Genomic DNA, 21,963 nt, shown 5'->3' with positions numbered 1-21,963 from the left:
TACTGGACACCAATTCCATCCTTGAAGCTGCTGCTTGGACTTCTGTTCATACCGTCTATAAACATTACAAGTTGGATATTGTTTACACAACAACTGGCTTTGTCAGGGCTATCCTGCATGGGTTTCTTGAGGGCTCTGATGGGCCTTCTTCCTCTCAAGTTTCTTTTTGAGGTTCTGTACTCTCCCTTTAGTAAAGAATACTGTAACAGTAATATGGAAGGACATAGTACAGTTGTGTAAAATTTTACCATAACAGGAAATGTCCTCCTTTTCACTGTTGCAGTATTACCTCCCTCCCTCCTTTCTACTTCTTTTGCCTTCCTGGGCAGGGATTCCTTTCTTTTCTTTTTTCTCTTTTTGGATACACGTTTCTCCTAGTCCCTAGGGACAATTTGTTCCTCCTCCTCCGGCTTTTCATTTCTGAGGTTTGTACATTTGCACATCACCTTTATGCCCTACACCTTGTGCGGGGAGCATACATGTGATGTACAATGTCTATAAATTCCAAAGGCTTTGGTATACTGGCCGGACGTTGGGTTACCCTTGGCAGGAGATCCCTTATGTAAAGAATACTGCAACAGTGAGGAGAAGGACATCTACTTTTATGGTCAGATTTTACACAACTGTACTTTCTACTTTTAACAGAAATAATCTAGGTTCGTCTCTTAAGAGTTTAAGTTATATTAGGGAAACAAGAATAAAGCACAACAAATTTTCAATACAGTAAAATTGTTTTTGAAAATGTAGAGTGAATGGTGTTCTCCATTTATGTCCGTTTTTCAATGTTACTGTGACTAATCAAATTATAATTGGCCCATTATCCTAACCCAGCTATTTGTAGGTCTTTAATTATATATATTCACAGTATCCTTTTTATTTTAATTATTTCTTTTCATGAACACAATGGCATCTGAATGAAAATTGATTGTTTTTTTTTATCCTGATATTCATGCGATCAAACACACACTCAAGAAACACGTAATTATAAATGTTGGAATAGCCCAGAAGAAATAGAAGTCTCACTGTGACAGTCTCATTAATAAATAAATAAAATATATAATGCAATGACAAAGGTTGTTTGTCTCATGTGTAATGATTTCTGATATTCGTTCCCTGTGGCAACAGTCTTTATTGATTTTGGCTGCAGACCTAATATGCCATACTGTCTGCTCTTTGCCTTGTGTGTATTTTGTAAAACAAGCTGAGCTGCCCTGACTTACAACCCATAACAATCACATGTCATTAAATGTATTACTACTTCATACAGCTCATGTAATGTTTTACTTCAACACCAAGATATTTCTTTACTGCCTTGCAAATTGTAGTGCAAACTAAAAGCTAGCTTTCTTCTGGAATACATTTGTGACAGAAATATTTAAAAATATTTTTGCAGAAGTCTTAAATCAATTTCATGACTACGTCTAGCATCTGTTCTGTACACGTACAAGTAGTTTTGTGCCATTCACACAGTTCAGATCCTCGTTTGCTATTGTCTGTTGAGGATGTTCTGCATTTCATAATGTAATACACTTGTTGAGATTTTATTTGATTACCAGGGATTGCTTTTATGGTTTTAAGAAGGAACATTACATGAAACACTGTCATAAGGGTCAGCGTTTTGATTTGTATTACTTGACTTTGTTGAATGCAGGCACTCCTTGTTTTTTCTGTCACTGAGAAATGGAGAAATGATGGCCTTTGAGAGCTGTTCACTTGGTGGCTGTGCGGGGGTTGGCACAGCATTAGGGTCTGGCTTAAAAGCCTCAGCCAACCATAAGTACATATTTGTGGTAGACATCACCAATAAAAATTTAATTCCACAGTAAGAGGTCATTTACTTTTATTATATCATTTTTGTCATTCACTGTGTACCAGGATTTAACTTCCAGTCAGGACTGTCCTGATTTTAATGACATAGTAACACCTTGACCCAGTAACTTTGTGGGGTAAGTATCAGTGCTCATCTGTTATCCCTTATGGATATCTCACTGACTTGACAATCTGATCCTAATGCTACTGAATCCACTCACTAAAATGAAAAAGTTAAGTTTTAGCACTACGTGATTTGTCTACCACTTTCCTCGGTACAAAACCATTTTAGACTAAACTTTATCAATAAAGAGATACAACCCTGTATAAAAGTCTTCCTCCAACATTTTTAGTTTTTTTCTACTTTCAGCTTTGTGTCTTACAATACTGCATTGTACATGACCACTATAAATAAAACAAAGACAGGAGAGGTCTCATGCTGTGAAGTTTTCATTTATTTTGCCATGCACTATTGAATCTAAGCCATCTGTGGTCATGTGTATCCCTGCCATTAAAAACTCACAGACAGTGTTATCACTAACATTACACGGATGATGGAACTACTTCAGGCGCATTTAGATGTTATCCTTCTGAAAGTTAACTTCATACTGACTTACTGTATGTAATACATTAAAGGTACTTGAGTTATAAGTGTATATAGATAAGGAAAAAGCTGCCTTTCGATTTTGTGTGAAAAAATAAGATTTGGGGTTTTCTTCTTATATGTTAACCTCATTAAAGGAAAATCAGAGGGTATTATATGAAATGCATTTTATGCTAATTCTTGACCTTTTGTAAATTAGTATAGCAGTGCATGTGAATACTTCAGAAATGCTACCTTTTCATATAATTATTATAAATAATTTATACTGATAATTGACATCATGGAATAGAGTGTATAACATGGGAATGCCTTATGAGAAATGAATGGTCATGCCATTGGCGTTTATGTAGCACGTTATATCTGAGATGGAAGCTTTGTTTCCATCATGCATGGAAATCCCTTACACAAAAATAATTATTACCACAGATACAATTACCACTGGTCGTCATCGTGGTGGTCTATCTGTAACAGAGAATAACTGCTTTCTCTTAATTTAAATTATATTTATGTTTTTTGTCAATGCTTGTCTTCATTTCAGGGTCTCTGTTTAAGAACTACCATCTAATCAGTGCCTGCTTATTGTTTATCTTTGTATATTGGTTAGGTTTTGAACTTACGAACAATGTTTTCTGGGCATGTTCAGGCATTGTTAGCAAAATGTCCAAGAAAGCAGCTTTTCTGACAGAATGAACAAGCATTTCTCAGTGCAGGGTGTTAATATGTCTTGGGAAAAGACAGCAGTAGTAGACATTTTGAGCAAGTATGAGGTAGTAAGACTTGCAAATGAAAACAGTGGTTCTCTGCTGTGTATCAGTTATTTTATTATACAGGCGTCAGTGGCTGTCCTTACAAATTTTACAAGGATATTATACTTCAGTAGATCTGTACAAGTAATTATGACTCAGGGATTAAAGCTAAGGAGGCAGTACTTTACATGGATATAGACAGATGTAATGTTCTGCTAAAACTTGTTATGCTAGACCTTATTCTTCATAGTACATGACGTTTTGAATATATTTTTATGCATTTGTAAGGCTCAAGTACAGTTTTGTGTGTTTCTTTTGCTTTTGTTACCTTTCTGCAGTTTCTTGTGAAGTGACTGGTTGTTGCCAGGTGACAGGTAACTCTGCCTCTCTTGCTTACTTGCCTTGGGTTCATTTTGTGAGCATTGATAGTTTCTTAATTTTATGCATTTATTTTTTAAGTAGTTGTTTTTAAGGGTCTGTATTATATCATCGAACGCTTAAAAAAGCGAACGATGAATAACTGACCCCATGTAAGCGAAAGCTTACAATCGCGAAAGCTCAGAACAGCGATTTTTTTTTCCAAGGGAAAAAAAACGCTGTTCCAATTCCCAAAAAAAAAGAAAAAAAAAGAAAAAAAAAATTGAAAGAATACATAAAGTGGGGGGCTCTGGCCCCCCCCACCCCCCCTACTTAAATATACCAACTCTGATGTCACACTACAGTGCCGAAAACGGCAAAGTAATGGAAGCGACCAAGCAAATTCTTTCCCTGGGAAAGAATTCGCTTAAAAGCCGCTTCGCTATTTTGCCTTTTCGTTGTTTTAAGTTCGACCAAGACGCATCTTCGGTCATCTAATAGGAACCTGTTTTTAATACGTTTTGCGACAGTTGGGACCATATTCATAAACTCTAATCCTACCATGCAGGGTTTTATGTGCCACAAAGCCCTTTCTGACACATAACGCTGTAGCACAATAAGGCAGGATTGCACAAGACCCCTTGTGTGATGTTGTTGCATTACTTTTAGCTGTCCAGTGCTCTATACTAGTTAGCCCACTGAGTGAATGTACACCATTCACAAAGGGACACTGTGGCAATTCTCTGTTGTCCAGGAGCAGCGAACTGTACGACGGTGCTACACTGAGAAACACAGTGATTTCCTTCCCTAGACAGTATATTGCTAAGAATATGGTACTGAGCAGCATACTAGTGCCCCTCCCCACAAAAACACAAAACCTACATTACTCTGAAGGAAATTCCTTACCGCAAAATGTCCCCTTTGTACAGGCAAACCTCCTACGACACACCTCCCTGTTGGTGAACTCATGCACTAGTGGGAGAGAGCACAGTACCAGATACTCATTAACATAATATGGTAATGACCAACACCAAACACATGCCTAATGATTGTGATTCATGAGGTTTGATGGTCAGCAGGCATTGAAACAAAAAAGACATAGAACAAAATTCCAAAAGGTAAAGAGTACATGTATATGAAACATGTTTTCAGCTCATAGCATTTATTTTTAAATATATTTACTTAAGATTTTCACCATTTTAATCTAATACTCTGAGAAATATAGTATTACAAATATAAACGTTCTCCTAGAAAGGTGACTTTTTACATAACGCCTAAGAAATTACCTTTCAGGATAAAGTTCATAATGACAGCTGACACTTAGTAGACTTCAAGCTGAACATTTGGGGCTAAACATTGCTATAAAACTTGATGGAAAATGTAATGCAGGCTCAGGACATTGGCACGTATTAACGAAGTTTACATGAAAGCTTCTTGATTGACGTTATGAAATGACATATACTGAAAATACATATCTGACAATGTTTTTGCTATACTGTACTGCTCTCTCACACAGAAATTTGGCTCCTGGATGGTTATGTTTGCAGGGAGGTAGCCCCCTTTGCTCTCCCACATTGGTGGATATACTCCCCCAACCACTGACACACCGATGTTCTTCGTTCCACATTGCTGCAGTCCTTACTATAGGGTAGTCCGCTGTCCAGTCGGCCCGAATACCAGAGTATATGGCTGACGTCGGTCAGGGCGCATTAGACTGACGTCAGTACGTCAGGGTACTAATGCGCATGACCGACGTCATATCCTCAGTCTTTTGCCGCATGGTCCGATGCAGAAGCAGTTTTGCGAGTGCAGGTTGGCGTTCTGAAATATTTCCCAAGTCGGACTTTCAGACCCAATCAGACTTGGCTAAGTACCCGTTGGGAACATTTTGGTTTTCTTGCCTCAGTATTTAACCGGATGTCAGAAAAGTGAATAACTGTATTTCTTGTGGGAAACAGATACCTCATAGGGATTACCATACCTTGTGTATACCTTGTTTAGGGCCTGAGCACGGCGTTGTTGGATGCCGCTCTTGTGCTAGGTTTAACAAACGCACTATTAAGAGACGGTTAGACTGTGCCAGGTTAGTGTTTGGGAAGCGTTGCAATTATAAAATGCCGTCGGATGCTCCGTTCAAGAAGCGCAAGGACAAAACAGCGAAGCCTAGGGTTGATGAACCGGCGATCAGGTGGTAAGGTTCTTTAGAAGGCTCAGTGGAGCCAGAGGTTTTGCCAGGAGTTTCTTTGGAGTCTCAGGCAGAGACTTTACTGTTACAGGATGTGCCTTCTCAGGAGGTAGGCCAGGCTGAGGGGGCTTCTCAGGTAACTGTTCTTCCCTCTCTTCCCAAGGTAGTTAGAGCCTCTCCTTCTGTTGCCAAAACTTCTTTGAGAGGTAGGCCAAGTTCAGCTTCAGTTCCTAGCATTTCAGGTTCTGTGCCTAAGAAACATATGCTTAAAATGGCAGAAGATTTGATTACTATGATTAGAGGTTCTATGCCCCTCCTGATAAGAGGCCTAGGGTGGAACCGAGTTTGATAGTTTTGAACAGTGTTCAGAGGCTTCTGAGTCTTCTGGAAGATTTGCAGGAGTATCCTCCTTATTCTGATTCTGATGTGGATGATTCCACTCCTACAGCTTCTCCTCCTGAGGATTTCTCATTTTCAGAGACTCTGCATTCCATGAGGGAGCACTTTAAATGGGAAGGCCAGGATTACTCTGATTCAGGAAAAGGCTTAGGGAATTCTTGTTTTGCCCCAGCATAGGCCCTTAGCTATACCTCCTGTGTTGAATGTGGTGGAAGATGTTTTGCAGAGGCTTCCTGAACCCTGATTCTTTGCCTCCTGCTCCTGTTAAACCTGATAGGTACTATAGGGTGCCTGAAGCTCATAAGTATCTTTTAAGAGTCCTAGGGCAGACCCGAAACTGTTTCTCAGGGACCTAAAGGTGTTAAGGCCTCTGTGGTTAAAACCCTGTTCCCACTGATAAAGAGGCAAGGGCTTTGCATAGATGGGGAAAGAAAGTGTATACTTCTTCCACTTTAGCCATGTAGGCGTTGAATTGTCAGTTTCACATGCTTAAATATCAAAATTATCTCCTTTCACAACTGAAATCTAAGGTGGATGCTTTGGCGGAAGGTATTGAGTGTAAAGAGTTGCTGGATTTAGTTCATGTGTCTGAACAAGTGGGTAAGCATTCTTTGCAATGTGGTTTTGATGCTGTACAGGCCTCCTCGAGGGTGGCTGCCACTAGTTCTGTTCTTCGCAGGCATGCCTGGTTGAGGGATCAGAATTTAGCTGAGCATGTTAAGACAAGGATTTTGGATGCTCCTTTACAGTCTGATGTGTTGTTTGGTTCGCCTGTGGAAGCAGTTTTAAAGAAGATGGAGGACAAAGCTAAGTCTATGCAAACTGTTAAAGATTTTTGCAGGTGCAGCCACCAAGTTTAGTAGAAATTGGCCTACTAAGGGATGGACATATCCTGCTTATGATTCCCAGTCTAGGGGTAGGTCTAGACGTGGTAGGGGCAGAGCTCAAGGTTCTTTTAGGCCTAGAACAGGAGTTCACCTGCTCAGACTTCTGGTGAGGGCAGGGGTCAGTCCTTGTAAACAGACCCAATGACCTGCCTTTTCAGCTGCCAGTAGATTCTCGTCTGGCAGCTCCTTTGGGAGGAAGACTGTCTCTTTTCAAAGGAAATTGGGATTTAATTACTCAAGACAGATGGGTGTTGGATATCATTCACCACGGTTACAGGTTTTACTTCCATACATTGCCCCCTTTCAAAGGCATGCCAGATGTTCCTCCTCCACAAAGGAAAGAGGCTCACAAGCAAATTTCTCTGTTACTCCAAATAGGGGCCATTCAGCCAGTCCCTGTATCAGAAAGGGGCCTAGGATTTTATTCTCGCCTGTTCCTAGTACCAAAGAAGGGGAACACGTGGAGACCAATTTTGGATTTATCTATCCTCAACACTTATCTGGACATTCCCAAGTTCAAGATGTTGACGTTACAACAGCTTTTACCTCTGCTGGGCAAAGATCACTGGATGGTAACTTTAGATCTCAAGGAAGCTTACCTTCATGTGCCTATAAGATTAAGTTGCAGGAAGTATCTGCGGTTTCGAGCTGGAAATTCTCATTATCAGTTCTCTGCATTGCCCTTTGGCTTATCTACTGCCCAGAGTATTCACAAAGGTTCTGGCTCCAGTGATAGCTTACTTCAGGCTAAAAGGAATTCAAATCTATCCTTACTTGGACGACTGCCTGATTCTGGCTCAAGAAAAGGAAGACCTTCTACAGCATCTGGAATATGTTATAGCAGTGCTAAGATGCCTAGGGTATTCTGTGAACGAAATAAAGTCCAGTCTAGTACCCTCTCAAGACATGTGCTTTCTGGGTGTGAGACTGAATACAGCAGCCCAGATGGCCTTTTAACCCCGGACAAACAAAAGAGTCTATCACTTTACTTCCATCAACTATCTCATCAGTCCGTGCTGACTGCAAGGACAGTCCTTCAAGCATTAGGGTTCATGGCATCTTGTATTCTGGTGCTTCCCAATGCCAAACTGCATATGAGGAAGCTACAATGGTATCTCAAACATGTATGGACACAGCACTGCCAGGATTTGGACACTGTCATTCAAATAATACCTTGCCTTCAAAAAGAATTTTTGTGGTGGGCTCAGGAATGTCACCTAAACAAGGGACTCTCTGTGACCCGGCCAGAGGCGAGTCAGATTTTAACGACAGATGCCTCGGACATTGCTTGGGGAGCTCATCTAAATGGAAAGTGGATACAAGACAAGTGGCCTGCCAGACTACAGCATCTACATATCAACATGAAGGAGATGTTAGCAGTCCAGTTTGCATTAATGGCTTTCAAGGAGTTACTTCTTCCAGGGCAGGTGTTGATTCTAACAGACAACACAACTGTCATGTGGTACATCAACAAGCAAGGGAACACATTCTTATCCTCTATGCAGGCAAGCAATGATTTTATGGGAGACTGCGCTAAGCTTGCAACTAACTCTTCAGGCAAGGTTTCTGCCGGAGCACAGAACTCCTTAGCAGATGTGTTAAGCAGACAAATCATGGATCCCCACAGTGGAAACTGGATCTTCATGTATTTCAGAAATTGACAGTGTCATGGGGAACTCCAGACATAGATCTGTTCGCTTCTCCACTAAACCACCAGCTGCCAAAGTTTTGCACAAAGGGGTTTCATCACACAGCTTGGAAAGTGGATGCTCTGTCTTTCAGTTGGAAAAACCTTCATGTGTATGCCTTTCCACCTCTGCCTCTTCTTCCGAAGGTGCTATTAAAGTCAGACAAGACAAGCCAAGGATGATTTTGATAGCTCCAGATTGGCCTCGGCAACACTGGTACCCACTACTAAGGAGTCTGGTAAGGAAGCCTCCATGGCCTTTACCTTTGATTCCTCATCTGTTATCTCAGAAGGACGGTCATCTGCTCAATGTCAAGCTTCACTCTCTTCATCTAACAGCCTGGCATATTCTGTGTTGAAACACAGCAGGTCTCAACTTCCTCAACAAGTTTTAAATGTGATTATGGAAGCTAGAAGACCTAGTACAAGGAAAGTGTCAGAGAAAAATGGAAGAGATTTTTATTTTGGAGTACAGCGAAGAATTTGGAGATTTCTGAGCCTAATTTGAGTGTGGCTCTTCAATATCTTACTGAGTTATTGGACAAAGGTTTGTCCTTCTCTTCCATTAAGATTCATGCTGCAGCAATTTCAGCTCACTATGATTGTGACCCACCATTGTTTTCGCATCCTTTGTTCAAGCAGTTTCTTAGAGGGGCAAAGAATTTAAGAGCCCCACGTAGAGCTCCTACTCCTGCTTGGGATCTCAATTTTGTGTTGGAAAAACTTACTCTACAACCTTTTGAGCCTGCGGCTACTGCTGAATTGAAATACTTGTCATGGAAGACTGCTTTTCTGTTGGCTATTACTTCTGCAAGAAGGGTGTCTGAGTTGCAGGCCCTTATGGCAGTAGAGCCCTTTTGATTTTCCATAAGGATAGGGTATCATTACGTACTAATCCTTCCTTTATGCCTAAGGTGGTTTCTAGTGTGGCTTTAAACCAAACTATTCATTTGCCTACTTTTTATGCAGACCCCCAAAATAAAGGGGAAAAGATTTTGCACACTTTAGATGTACACAGGCAATTGCGTTATTATTTAAGCAGGACTAAGGATTTTAGGCAGTCTCAGCAGTTGTTTGTTTCTTTTGCTTTGAGTTAGGGCAAGCCTGTGTCAAAACAAACTATTTCTAGGCGGATTGGGTTTTGCATTGCATTTTGTTATTCCCATCATGGCAAGGAGATTCCAGCTGGGATTAGGCCTCATTCCACTAGGGCTACTGCCACTTCAACAGCATTTCTAAGGGGTGGCAACTAAGGATATTTTGGAGGCAGCTACTTGGAGTTCAGTGCATACTTTCTCTAAGCATTATCACCTTCCTATCTACTCTAAGTCTAGGGCTGGTTTTGCCACAGCTGTTTTGCAAGGCATGTTGTCAGCTCCTACTTCTTTATGATTTGCCAGCCTCCCTTACCTCTGCTTTGGGATTCTACCCAATAGTAAGGACTGCAGCAATGTGGAGCGAAGAACATAGTACAGTTTTGTACCTACCATAAATGTAGATGTTCGAGGATCCACATTGCAGTCCAATCCTCCCTCCTTCCTCTGTGTTTAGGGGTGGTTGTGTAGGTGAGGTTATATGCTGATATTTTTGTATATATTTTTGTATATATTGTACATATTTTTGGTGCAGGTATTTTGGGCCTTGTCTTTTTAGGGTCTTCTGACATCTGGGGCAAGAAAAGACTGAGGATATGGCGGTCATGCGTACCCTTAATGCGCCCTGACCTCTGGTATTCGGGCCGACTGGACAGTGGACTACCCTATAGTAAGGACTGCAGCAATGTGGATCCTCGAACATCTACATTTATGGTAGGTACAAAACTGTACTTTCTTGTATAGTGCAGGCTCAGCTGTGAGATCAGACAATTTCTGATAGGGAAAACAGTATTATCTTTTTCAGAGACAGACAGAACCACAAAGCTGACCTATAACGATAGTATGGCTAGAAGAGGGTGAGTGTTTGCCATCTTGCTAGACCACATTTACATGCAAGAGACTAAACTGAAAAAACACTATTTGGTCGTTTAATTTCAGCAAAGTGAAATTCTGAGTGTAGGCATTTACCAACATGTCATGTAACTGTCAGCAGTGTGGAAAATTTTAAATGAATGTTATCCTTGTACATTTAATTCCTTATGGTTGATTTTTCATTTGGATGAAGTCATCTTTAAAGAAGAAATTGCAATTAGTATAGCCGTAGGTGTCAACCTCTTAGTGCAAGACATCTGGACAATGCCATAAATAATGGGTGGGGGAGGCAAAGGCCCAAAACTAGGGACAATTTTTAAATATTGCTCTTCAAAAAAGTTGATAAAATAGCAGGTTTTGCATTTGTGTGAATTTTCTGAAGAGTGTAAAGTCTGAAACTCAAATGTCTGTCATTGTTTTCTGGCTTCAGCCCTCAATGATTTGCCAGAAAACCAAAATTTTATTAGGAAGAAACCAAAAATTGGAAGGAAAAATCTGGGCATTGTGTGAAAACCTGGACAGTTGACACCCATAAAGAATAGTACTTTAGATGGTGTTCTGAAAATTTTGAACTAGAACTTAACTATGTAATGGCGTCTGTCAGTTGTATAGTATAGTCACATAGGGTGTGATAAAGCACCCTTAGCTGGATTACACTTTAGTTGGTGGATGTCAGAGATTGACAACATATATGAAAATAGCAGTATACACAGTATTTTTCAGCTGAAATTACTCTGAGTGCTGTTACATTTGAGAGAGAGAGTCTGGATGCCTGTCTGCACTATTAAGACGTGCACATTATGAACCTGTTTTGAAATTCCATGAACATGTTTCCGTCGACCATCATGCAACTGGAAGCACTTCCTTCAATTCACCATCATCTCATAAAGACTAAATGTGTGTTGAACCTAAAAAAAGAACATTGTTCTACTGTTCTGTGTGTTAAGAATGGGTGATGGGTTTGAGAGATTGAACTGGGAAACCATAATGAAGGTCTGATCCTTTTCTTTCTTTCTTAGGGGGCAAGAGAGACCAAATGAATCACTCATTGGAGGGTTTCCCTTGTTTCAGGGAGTGAGGTTTGTATATTCAGAACTTACCACTGTCATTTGTGAGCCCAGTAAAACTATGGGTTCTGGTACTGTAGAAGAGTATTGCGAAGATATCTCGGTGGGTTGTTATACAGATCTTGGAGGGGAAGGTATTTCCAGTCTATTACTGCACTTGTGATTGTGACGTTAAGTTTTTGTTTCTTTCTTTTATCTTAATTTTTCTTTTATTTCAGTGTTGTCAGCAGTGCATCATTAGCCCTGGCGGTTGGGGTACCTTTTTTGACACTACAAATGAGTTTTGATTAAGGTGGAGTAAAAGTTTTCTCTGAGCAGAATGCAGATACAGAGTTTTTTTTTTCATTATTGTAAATGAAAGATGTGTATTGAATTATCACTTGACATAGGCAAACATACATTTGTTTAAAAGAAAACCAACCATGTTAAAAATGTTCACAGTTACAGACATTATACATCACATATTCTTTTATACAGCTATCATCAGCCCAGCATTACATAAATTGATCAGTTCCTGCCTTCCCTTAAACCTCATTGTTCCTCCAAAACAATGCTCTGCATGTATTGTTCTGACAATTTAAATTTTTTCTATGTAATTTGCTCCTACCCTTTTCTAAATATCCCACTTCCAGTTCTTTTATCTCTGTTACTATATTCACTGCTTCAAATACATTTGGTTTCGACTCTTATTTCCATTTTCTGGTAATTGCTTTTTTGGTAGCCACCAGAATTAAACTTAACAAGGGCTTACTATGTCTAGGCAATTCTGATACTGTATTCCAGCTTAAAAAATAATTTCTTTAGTAACACCCATTTGCCCACCCAGTATTCTGGGTTGTGTCTTTTTGTGGTTCTTTATTAGGGTGTATTTTCTGTGATTTAAAAAGAGTTTCTGTGATTTAAAAAACTTGTTCCATCTACATATTGTACTTATTTTACTGCCTGCACTTTAACAAAGTCTTTTTTGTGTTTAAATTACCTGTTTAACTGTTGTAAGCTACACACTCAAGTGTGATAGCCATTTCTGTGCATTTAAAGTGTTTTTTTTTTTATTGTATCTGCTTTATTTTCTGAAAAAAACAAAAAAAAAACATACTTGTTTTCCCGCCTTTCTAAGCTAGTATAGTCCAGTTTTCAGGTTAGTGCTGAATTCAGGGCTGTGTTACAAGTTTCTGTGTTTGCCCATACCTTACTTGGATAGACGGAAGTTTCTCTGTTCACCTCTGAGAGAGGGGAGCTTTGAGCAACCTATTTGTCCCTGGAGGAGTGGTTTCTGCCCAGAAATTAGTAGTTTATTGGCCATTTTGGGCTAATTTCTATCTCTTTCATTTCCCTGCTATGTTGTTGTCTTTCGGCTTTTCCCGGTTAGGGGTCGCCACAGCGGAACTCCGGTCCGCTAATGATTGGCAGTAGATTTTCACAGTGCTGAGTTGCCAGCTCGACGCCCAACCTTCAACTAAGGCACGCCCGTTCACGCATGTCTTTCGGAACGCCACTCAACCTGCAGGGAGGACTTGCAGACTGCACACAGAAGGCACTCCCCGCACACTAGCTGAGAATCGAACGGGAGAGCCTCTTGCTGTGAGGCAACAACGCTACCACTGCACCACCGTCATTTCCCTGCTATAAAACCCGCATTTGCGAGGTTTTGTGTGCCGGGCAGTTCCGGTTAGCTAGGGTATAACTATTCCCGGCTCCACAAAGTCTACTCTTCAATTTTTCCCTTGGAACTAGACAAACTTTCAACTCAAACCATTCACTTCTCAGCCTGGCACTTGCTCAAAACTAGCTAGCTAGCTAGCACTAATAAACCTTAGCACTAGACTCCCCTATACTGTGGAGAAGGACAAGGCTCGCTATTCGTCCTTAATAGCCAATCAGTAAAACAGTTCATTGTACCTATCCAGGCATGCCCAAAGGGCAGTTTCAGGTGTACTCTCTGGTCCAACTGGTGAATCTGGGCATTTTGAGACAATGTTACAACTGCCTCATGTACACAGACAACCATCTCCTCTTACCACCAAACACTAATACATGCGAGAGATGCAATTATACAGCCAAACTGGAGGCTAAGCTCTCTCAACCCAAGACTGGACCAGACAGTCAAGAGGAGAAGGGAACAACTTGCATCACACCACCAGTCTCACATAGAACTATGAAACCAGCACCGGCAAAAAACACACACAAATACACGAAAACATACTCGGAGGCTCTAAATAAAACTGCAAAAGCAACAGAGAGCTCCAAAACAGACATCCAAGCAACCTCCACCCCCCAACACAAACCATGAAATACATACTTCACAAAACCAGTGTGCCACACAATCATAGCCCTTAAGGCAAATTAACATACCCCAACACACTAGTAATAGATGACTCTATAGTCAGGCACACTGACGTCCCACTCACTAGGCTGAACAAGGAGAAGGTTACTGTTAGCTGCCTGTCAGGTGCCAGGATCCGCCAGATAACACAAGCACTCAGGTCACTCCAGAACAAGTACAAATACGACTCTGTCATTGTCCATGTTGGTGTGAATGACCTGAGCCATACCTCCCTGGCTACATGAAGAGACATGGAACGTAGCCCAGGCCGGTATGACCCTGACCTTGAGTAGCATCCTGACCTCACCACAAATGATACCACAGTATAAAGAAAAAATTATCAATTTCAACACTTGGCTAAGCTTCTGGTGTCATTCAAAGGGTATCCAATGTCTGTCAGCCTGGGATGACATTCTCGACAAGCCACACTGCTTCACTAGAGACGGCTTGCACCTGTCACCCTTAGGCTTTCAAATACTGGCCAAGGTTCTTGCCACCCCCATAGTGCCTTTTTTAGGCAAGGCTCAAAAGACAAACCCACCGCCATAAATAGCACAAGTAACAAAAAACTGAGGGTAATGCTATTCAATGCCAGAAGTCTAAATCTTAAAATGCATGCACTCCTCAGTATGGAGAAAATAGATATATGTGCAGTAACAGAAACCTGGTTTAAGGCTCCAGAGAGCACCCCAGCAGTACCAGGCTACAACTCATACCATACATTTCAGCCACAAAACCCGGACCAAAATACAAAAGGTGGGGGCGTATCCATATTCATCAAGGATACCCAAACCTCCAGGTTAGTGGCACAGCACGATGCTTCAGAGATCATCCATGTGCAACTAACAACGGGCAAAACTGCAATTCAAATTGTAGCTTGTTACAGATCACCCACCATGTCACAGAACCTCCATTTCGCATTTCTGGAAACACTGGGAAACATAAAGGTCCTACCAAACACCCTGATATTGGGTGATTTCAATTACCCAAACATTAACTGGGAGAACTACTCAAGTACTAACTCCCTTGCCCAACATTTCCTAGAATTTATAAACTCAAACTCCCTGGATCAACTGGTCAACACCCCCACCAGAGGTGACAACATATTGGACCTGGTCATCACCAACATGGGCGACTGGTGTTCCACAACAGAGATCAACCCCTCGCTGATTAGAGCTGACCATAAACTAATCACTCTGGATATCCACATTCTGCCCCCACCCCCCTGGTCAAAGAAACCGCCATGAAAAACTTTTCAAAAGCAAACTTCACATTACTTAAAACCGAGGTGGAAAGTTTCGCTGAAGGATAACACTGCCCAAGCTGCAAAATCCTTTACTAATGCACTCTACAGGCACCTACAAGAATGCATGGATCATGCTATCCCAAGCAAAACCAAGACTCACTCCTCCAAGAAAAAGAAACCAGTCTGGTGGACCCCTGCCATAAACAAGCTATACAATAGGAAGAGGAAACTAATACAGAAAAGAGTAAAATCCCAAGAAGGTAAGACATTCCTAATCAGTATCAGCAAGAAACTATGATCCCTCATACAATCATCCAAGGCTAGCTTCGAAAGAAAAATTGCCAAGGACTCCAAAGATAACCACAAGGCATTCTTTAGCTATGTCAAGAATCTAAATGGCAATTCTCAGATCTGCTCGGAGTTAGTGTAGAATGACACAAAATACACTGAACCGACTGATATTGCCAACATTCTGGCAGACAGTTTCAGTGCAAACTTCACCCCCATCTCACCCCCAAAAGAGCCCGTAATCATACCAAAAGAATGTAGTGCCCCTGAAATCACAGGACATGCAGGTTAAAACAGCCCTCTCCAAAGCCAACAACACAGCATCAATGGGACCAGACAGTGTCCCAGGCTGTGTCCTACACGAGCTCAAAGATGAACTAACCCCTCACCTAAACACACTGTTCAAACTCAGCCTCTCCACAGGCTACATGCCCATAGAGTGGTGCACAGCAATGGTTATTCCGCTACACAGACGTTGAGCCACAACAGACCCCGGGAACTATCGCCATATAAACCTGACTAGCTTGGTCTGCAAGGCTATGGAGCGCATCATCATGGATCTCATTAACAGAGACATTGGGAACCTCCAAACACTGGACCCTATCCAGTTTAGCTTTAAGGGTAGATCATGCCTCCTAAACCTGGTGGACTTCTTTGAGACCATTACCAAGGCTATGGATGAGGGAAAGGTGGTCCACACAGCCTACCTAGATCTCGCAAAGGCCTTCAACACTATTCTCCATTCTGGTATTATAGACTAGCTCACCAGCCTGAACATAAACCCCTATGTTATGAGATGGGTTGCCAAGTGGCTCACGGACAGAACCCACATGGTAAGATTTGCGGGAGCTAAGTCTGACTCTAAACCGGTTACAAGTGGCTTTCCCCAGGGCTCAGTCCTAGGACCCCTCCTGTTCGACATATACTTCTCAGAGGTACAGACAAGCACAGGAGGTCTATGGCTGATCAAGTTGGCAAACTAGGGGCTATGATTGACTCTCCGGCTGACACAGACATTCTCCAAAAGGGTCTCACTGAGACAGATACCTGGTGTCAAAAACAAAAACCAAGGAAACCAAGCTAAATGACAAAACGTGCATAGTCATCCCCTTTGGAAAAAACAAAGTACTCACAAACTACCTCATAGATGGTAGCCCCCTAAATACAGAAGACATAGTAAGGGATCTGGGGACCCAAGTAGATAGTAATCTCTCCTTTGATAATCACATTGCCAAAGTGGTTAGAAAATATTTTTGTGTGGCCCACCTAATCACAAAAGGTTTGCATCCAGATCAAAGGAGGTCATTCTGCCCCTCTACGCATCACTCATCAGACCCATCATAGAGTACAACACCCCATTTGGGATGTACCATACAAGACACCTACAACAGCTGGAAAGACCACAGAAGTACCTCACCAAGAGGATCACTGGCCTCAAACAGATGCCCTATGCAGCTCAACTGAAGAAACTCCAGCTGTACTCTGTTGCATACTGTTGCCTACTCAGAGGTGATCTATGCCTGACATACAAGTCCATGTCCAACCCAGAATTGATGGACATGCTCCACCTAAAGAAAACCATATCCCCTCGAGCCACACGCTGTAGGGATCTAAACCTCACCACAACAATAAATAGGATGTGCTAGAGGGATAGATTCCTGTCCCAGAGACTTCCTATGCTCTGGAACAAGATTCCACTCTACATTAGTTTAGAGCATCTCGCTAACACTCTTCAAGAGAAACCTTGACGAGTGGATGGGAAATAGAATGTTTACCCCGGGGATCACTTCAATGGCTCTGCTGGACAGAGGCACATGGAACTAATCTAAGGGGGTGGCGAAAGCCAACACAATTCTGGCTAGGCTTATAAATGCCTTTGGGCAGATAGCCTAGTACCTGCCTATGAATCTATGTCATATGTGCACAAATGCAGACATACAAAAAACACTGCTCATTTGCATGTGTGTGTCTGCCTCAGAACATTATTACTTATCTGGGCATAGTATCCCTAAATCTATGTGCTTACCCTTGACCTGTTCAAACTCTTCAAGGTAGTTGTCAGTAAGCCCTCATATTACCAGTTCAGCAGTCCTGTAATACTTTTAGTTATAATATACAAAGCACATTGGTGAGTTTGGCAAGCCCTTCTAACGTTTTGTGAGAGTACAGTTAATGCTAGGTTTTCCAGACAACAGTGCTTGATTAATAATATGGGTGAAGATGCATTTGGTTAAGCTTCCTACATCATGTGGTTTGAATTCCTCTGAGGATGTCAGTGCTAGTAGTGTCCATTTTGCACCGTTATTTTTGTGATTTGAGCTATATATGGATGTTGTCTCTCATTCTGCTTTATTGGGAAGTATCCAAAGAACATTTTACTGAAGACCATTTGTGTTAGTCTATGGATTTAGCTTTTATTCTGATTTGATGATGTATACACATAGGTTCATAGGTAGGTACTAGGCTATCAGCCCAAGGGCCTGCTTAAGCCTAGCCAGCAAGGTACCATAGCTTACGCCACCCAAGAAAGTTATTTTCCTGTGCCACTGTCCAGCAGAGACACAGAAGTGATCCCCGGGGTGTATTTCCTATTTCCCATCCACTCATCAAGATTTTTCTTGAAGAGTGCTAATGAAGAACTTTGCTTGACATAGATGGGTAGCTTGTTCCAGAGTATAGGAAGTCTCTGGGACAGGAATCTATCCCTCCAGCATGTCCTGTTTATTGTGGTGACAAGGTTTAGGTCCTAGAGCATGTAGCTCGGAGGGATTGGGATTTCTTTAGGTGTAGCATGTTCAACAGCTCTGGGTTTGACATAGCTTTATATGTTGGGCAGAGATCACCTCGGAGTAGGCGATATGCTATGGAGTAAAGCTGGAGTTTTTTTAGGTGGTCAGTGTACGGCATTTGTTTGAGGCCAGTAATCCTCTTTGTGAGGTACTTCTGTGGCCTTTCCAGCTGCTGCTGCAGATGTCTTGTGAGGTACATACTCTATAATGGGTCTAATGAGTGACGAGTAGAGGGGAACAATGACCTCTTTTTTCCTGGATGAGAACCCTTTTATGATGAGGTGCGCCACGTAGAAGGACTTCCTGACTACTGTGGCGATGTGACTATCAAAGGAGAGACTACTTTCCACCTGGGTCCCAAGGTCTCTTATCATGCATTCGGTGTTAAGTAGATTGTTGCCTATGTGGTGGTTCATGGGTACAGAGTTTTTACCAAAAACAAAACATGATTCAAATCTGAACAGGTCTATATCAGAGTATCTGCTGTTTCGCTGACAATTTTCTGTGATGTTAAATCCAGCTTTCTGAATGAAACTGAGAACAGTTCTTGCCATTCAGTTTAGGGGAAGGAGGTGTGCTTGTTGTATTTAATGTTGGGAGTGGGCTGATGAAAGTGGAATGCAGTGCCTGTACTGCTATGCGTTCTGCAGACTATGGGGAACATTTCAGTATGGAGAGAAGAGAGACGGCTTCTTTAGCCATAATTTTTTTTTTTCATTTGGTTTGTCCTGTGGCATAAAGTTAATAGATCCATTTGTCCAGCAAGCTGAGTTTAGGAAGGGAGTTTTGCTTCTGGTAGGTTCAGCCGCAGGCAGATAGGATGTAGCAGCTTTTGGCCATCTCTCCTATCCCTTGGGAAATCTCAGTGCATGTGTGACTATTGGTGAAGATAAAAAGGTTAACAGGTTTAGTTGGATGGATGGAGGGAACAGGGACCGCTGGCTTCAGTGATCGCCAGCTTTTTTAAGTAGCCAGTTAAATTGTTCCTTGCTTTCAAGGCTTTACTAGGATTACAAATTTACTTGTTTGTTTCACTTGGAAGCTGTTGAAGCGAATCTTCGAGAGCTTCGTGAGGTTGTGGTTTGTTTGTTTTGAAGTGATTGTGGACCGGGGAAGTGTGTGTGAGGCTGAGAGCTTTAAATTTTTTCCTTATTTGGTTGGTTGATTGGTTGGTTGTATGTGTGAAGTGTGTGGGTGAGGCATTTGAAATGGCATTTTTAAACTTTCCTGTTTGATTCCTGAGCTGTCCAAAATGGTGCTTCAGTTTTTAAACTTGTTTTTTGGTTTCTTATCTGGTGTGTGGTGTGTGCCTGAAAGGTAGTATTTTAAGCTTTTTTTATTTTGAGCTTGCCAGTGTGTGTCGTGTGGGTCGGAATGGAGAGTAGCATTTATTTCTTTTTTGTTTGATTCAGTTGTGTGTGGCGAATGGTGTGTGTGGCTTTTTTTAAACTTTCTTATTTGATTCCCTTGCTGGTTCAGTGTGTGTCGGAGGAGGAGCTAGCAGCAGTTTTTACTTTTTGAGCTTTGATTGTGTGTCGTCGGAAGTGTGTGTGTGTGTGTGTGTCTGTGTGTGTGTGTGTGTGTGTTTTTTTTTGTGTGTGTGTAGGTGGAATGGTGTGTGTGTGTGTGTGTGTGTGTGTGTGTGTGTGTGGTTGTTGTTTTACCTGCGGCCAGGTGGGATGTTGTACTGGTGTGATTATATGAACTGTGTGGTAGATAATACCTCAAAAAAGACCTGATTATTATATGCAGGTTGTTTGTAGAAAATTGCAGATATGTATGGGTGTTTTTTATAAAAATGCTTGCTATCTTTTGCCCCTGAGTTTTCTGTGCTAGAGTGATGATTTTATCTGTGGTTTTTTTCTGGTTCTGATTTGGCATTTGTGTAGGTTGTTAGTGTCTGTGGGGGGGGTGATGTCTCTGTGCTGTCTCCTGGTGTGTCCTCTTGTGCTGTGTTGTGTGTTGTTAAGTGTGTTGTGTCTGATATCTGTGTTTGCAGGCGGTGTTTGTCTTTTGTCCCTCCCATGTCTGCAACAAATTGTCCTGCATTTGTTCTGAAAATTTCGTTCCATTGGTTTCGTCCTGTTTAAATTGACAGGCATTTAAGATTCAGATGAATGGCTCTTTGCAGATCAGGTTTCCTTTATGTATGCTTGTTGCCAGTGGCTGCGGTGTAGTCTTTAGATCTTTTTGGCTCTGGGTTTGACCCTTGTGCTTCTTTTCTTCTGTGTGGTGTTCTTGATGAATATCCAAAACTTTTACCTTTTTTAAAACTTATATACTAACACACAACTTTTATATATTTTTTTTAAGTTTTTTTATATTTATTACTAATTTTCTGTTTTTTTGAAATGTTTCCTTTTGTGTGTGGCTTGTAAGGGTTTCTGTTATTGAATTGGCTTTTGTTTTTGCAAGAACTGTTGTGAGGGAATGGCCTTCACTGAATTACCTCCATTTAAGGGAGAGCGGTATTCTCATTAAGAGGTTGTCAGTTGCGGTCTGGTGACAGTTCATCTCTTGTCTAAAAGCAAATGAAATAGCATAGTGAGAAGTTATTTTCTTTCTATTTCATTTTGCACTAGCTATTTGATAGTGCATAGTGGCAGCATTTACAGTTTTTGCACAACAGCCCTTGTGAAGTAAAAACATTCCATTTATTGTTCAGTTTTGCCCTTTTAGTTACCCAATTAAATTTGGCTTTTCAGACTTCTGTTTTTCTTGACCCACAGACTGAGATTGTTTTGAGTATTTTTTGAGTTTTGTGTTATGCGAAGAGTATCCGAAGTGTTTCAGATGAATTTTAGCTTAGTGCGAGAGCTGCGAGAAGAGAGACACAAAGTTATGTTTCTACTTTGTTGTGTATTGCTGTTAGGTAAAAATGCTGTTTAATTACTTTCTGCTGTAGTGAATACAAAATTGAAAATCAAGATTTATCTGCTGCTTTATAAGTTTATTTATCATTTACTATTTATTAATTTATAGTTATTATTCCTATAATTTATTTATTGTATAATTATTTCATATTAAAGTAATTATATTGAAGTCATTCAGAATAAAGGATAATTATTTCTAGTCACAGATTAATATAATAGATTTTTTTTAGCATTACTATTTTTATTTTATTTTTTTATTTTCAGAGATTGTGCATATTTACTGGACTTTACTACTTAGACTGTTTAGACTTTATTCAGGAAATCATTGGAATGAGTTGTTTTTTTCAGACTTTGTTTTGGTGTTGAATTGAAAAAATATTCAAGCACTGTTAAAAAAATGTTAAATGCACACATATGTGTTAAAGAGTACATGTAAAAATTTATATGCAAGGCCTATGATTTTTTAAGCAGCCCAGAATTAATTTTTATTTTGTTGAATGTGGGTTTTTTTGTTGTTTCAATGGTTTCAGTTTCAAAGGGCAGAGAAGTTTTAATGCCAAGTTTGTTTAATGCCAAGTTTGTTTAGCAGATGTCTAAAATGCAAAATAAAACTTTCAAATGAAGTTCAAATCATCATAGAAGTAAATCAGTATGCACATATGCACATTAGTTAAATAGGTAAAAGAAAATAATAGCGGATTGTTTTGGGGGCGGCAGGGGGAGGTTGGGCCTGCTG

Source organism: Protopterus annectens, chromosome 7.part0, assembly GCF_019279795.1.
Source record: "Protopterus annectens isolate FY-2018-M chromosome 7.part0, PAN1.0, whole genome shotgun sequence".
Taxonomy (NCBI): Eukaryota; Metazoa; Chordata; order Ceratodontiformes; family Protopteridae; genus Protopterus; species Protopterus annectens.
The sequence above is the reverse complement of the archived record's forward strand: the minus strand, read 5'-3'. Positions refer to the sequence as shown.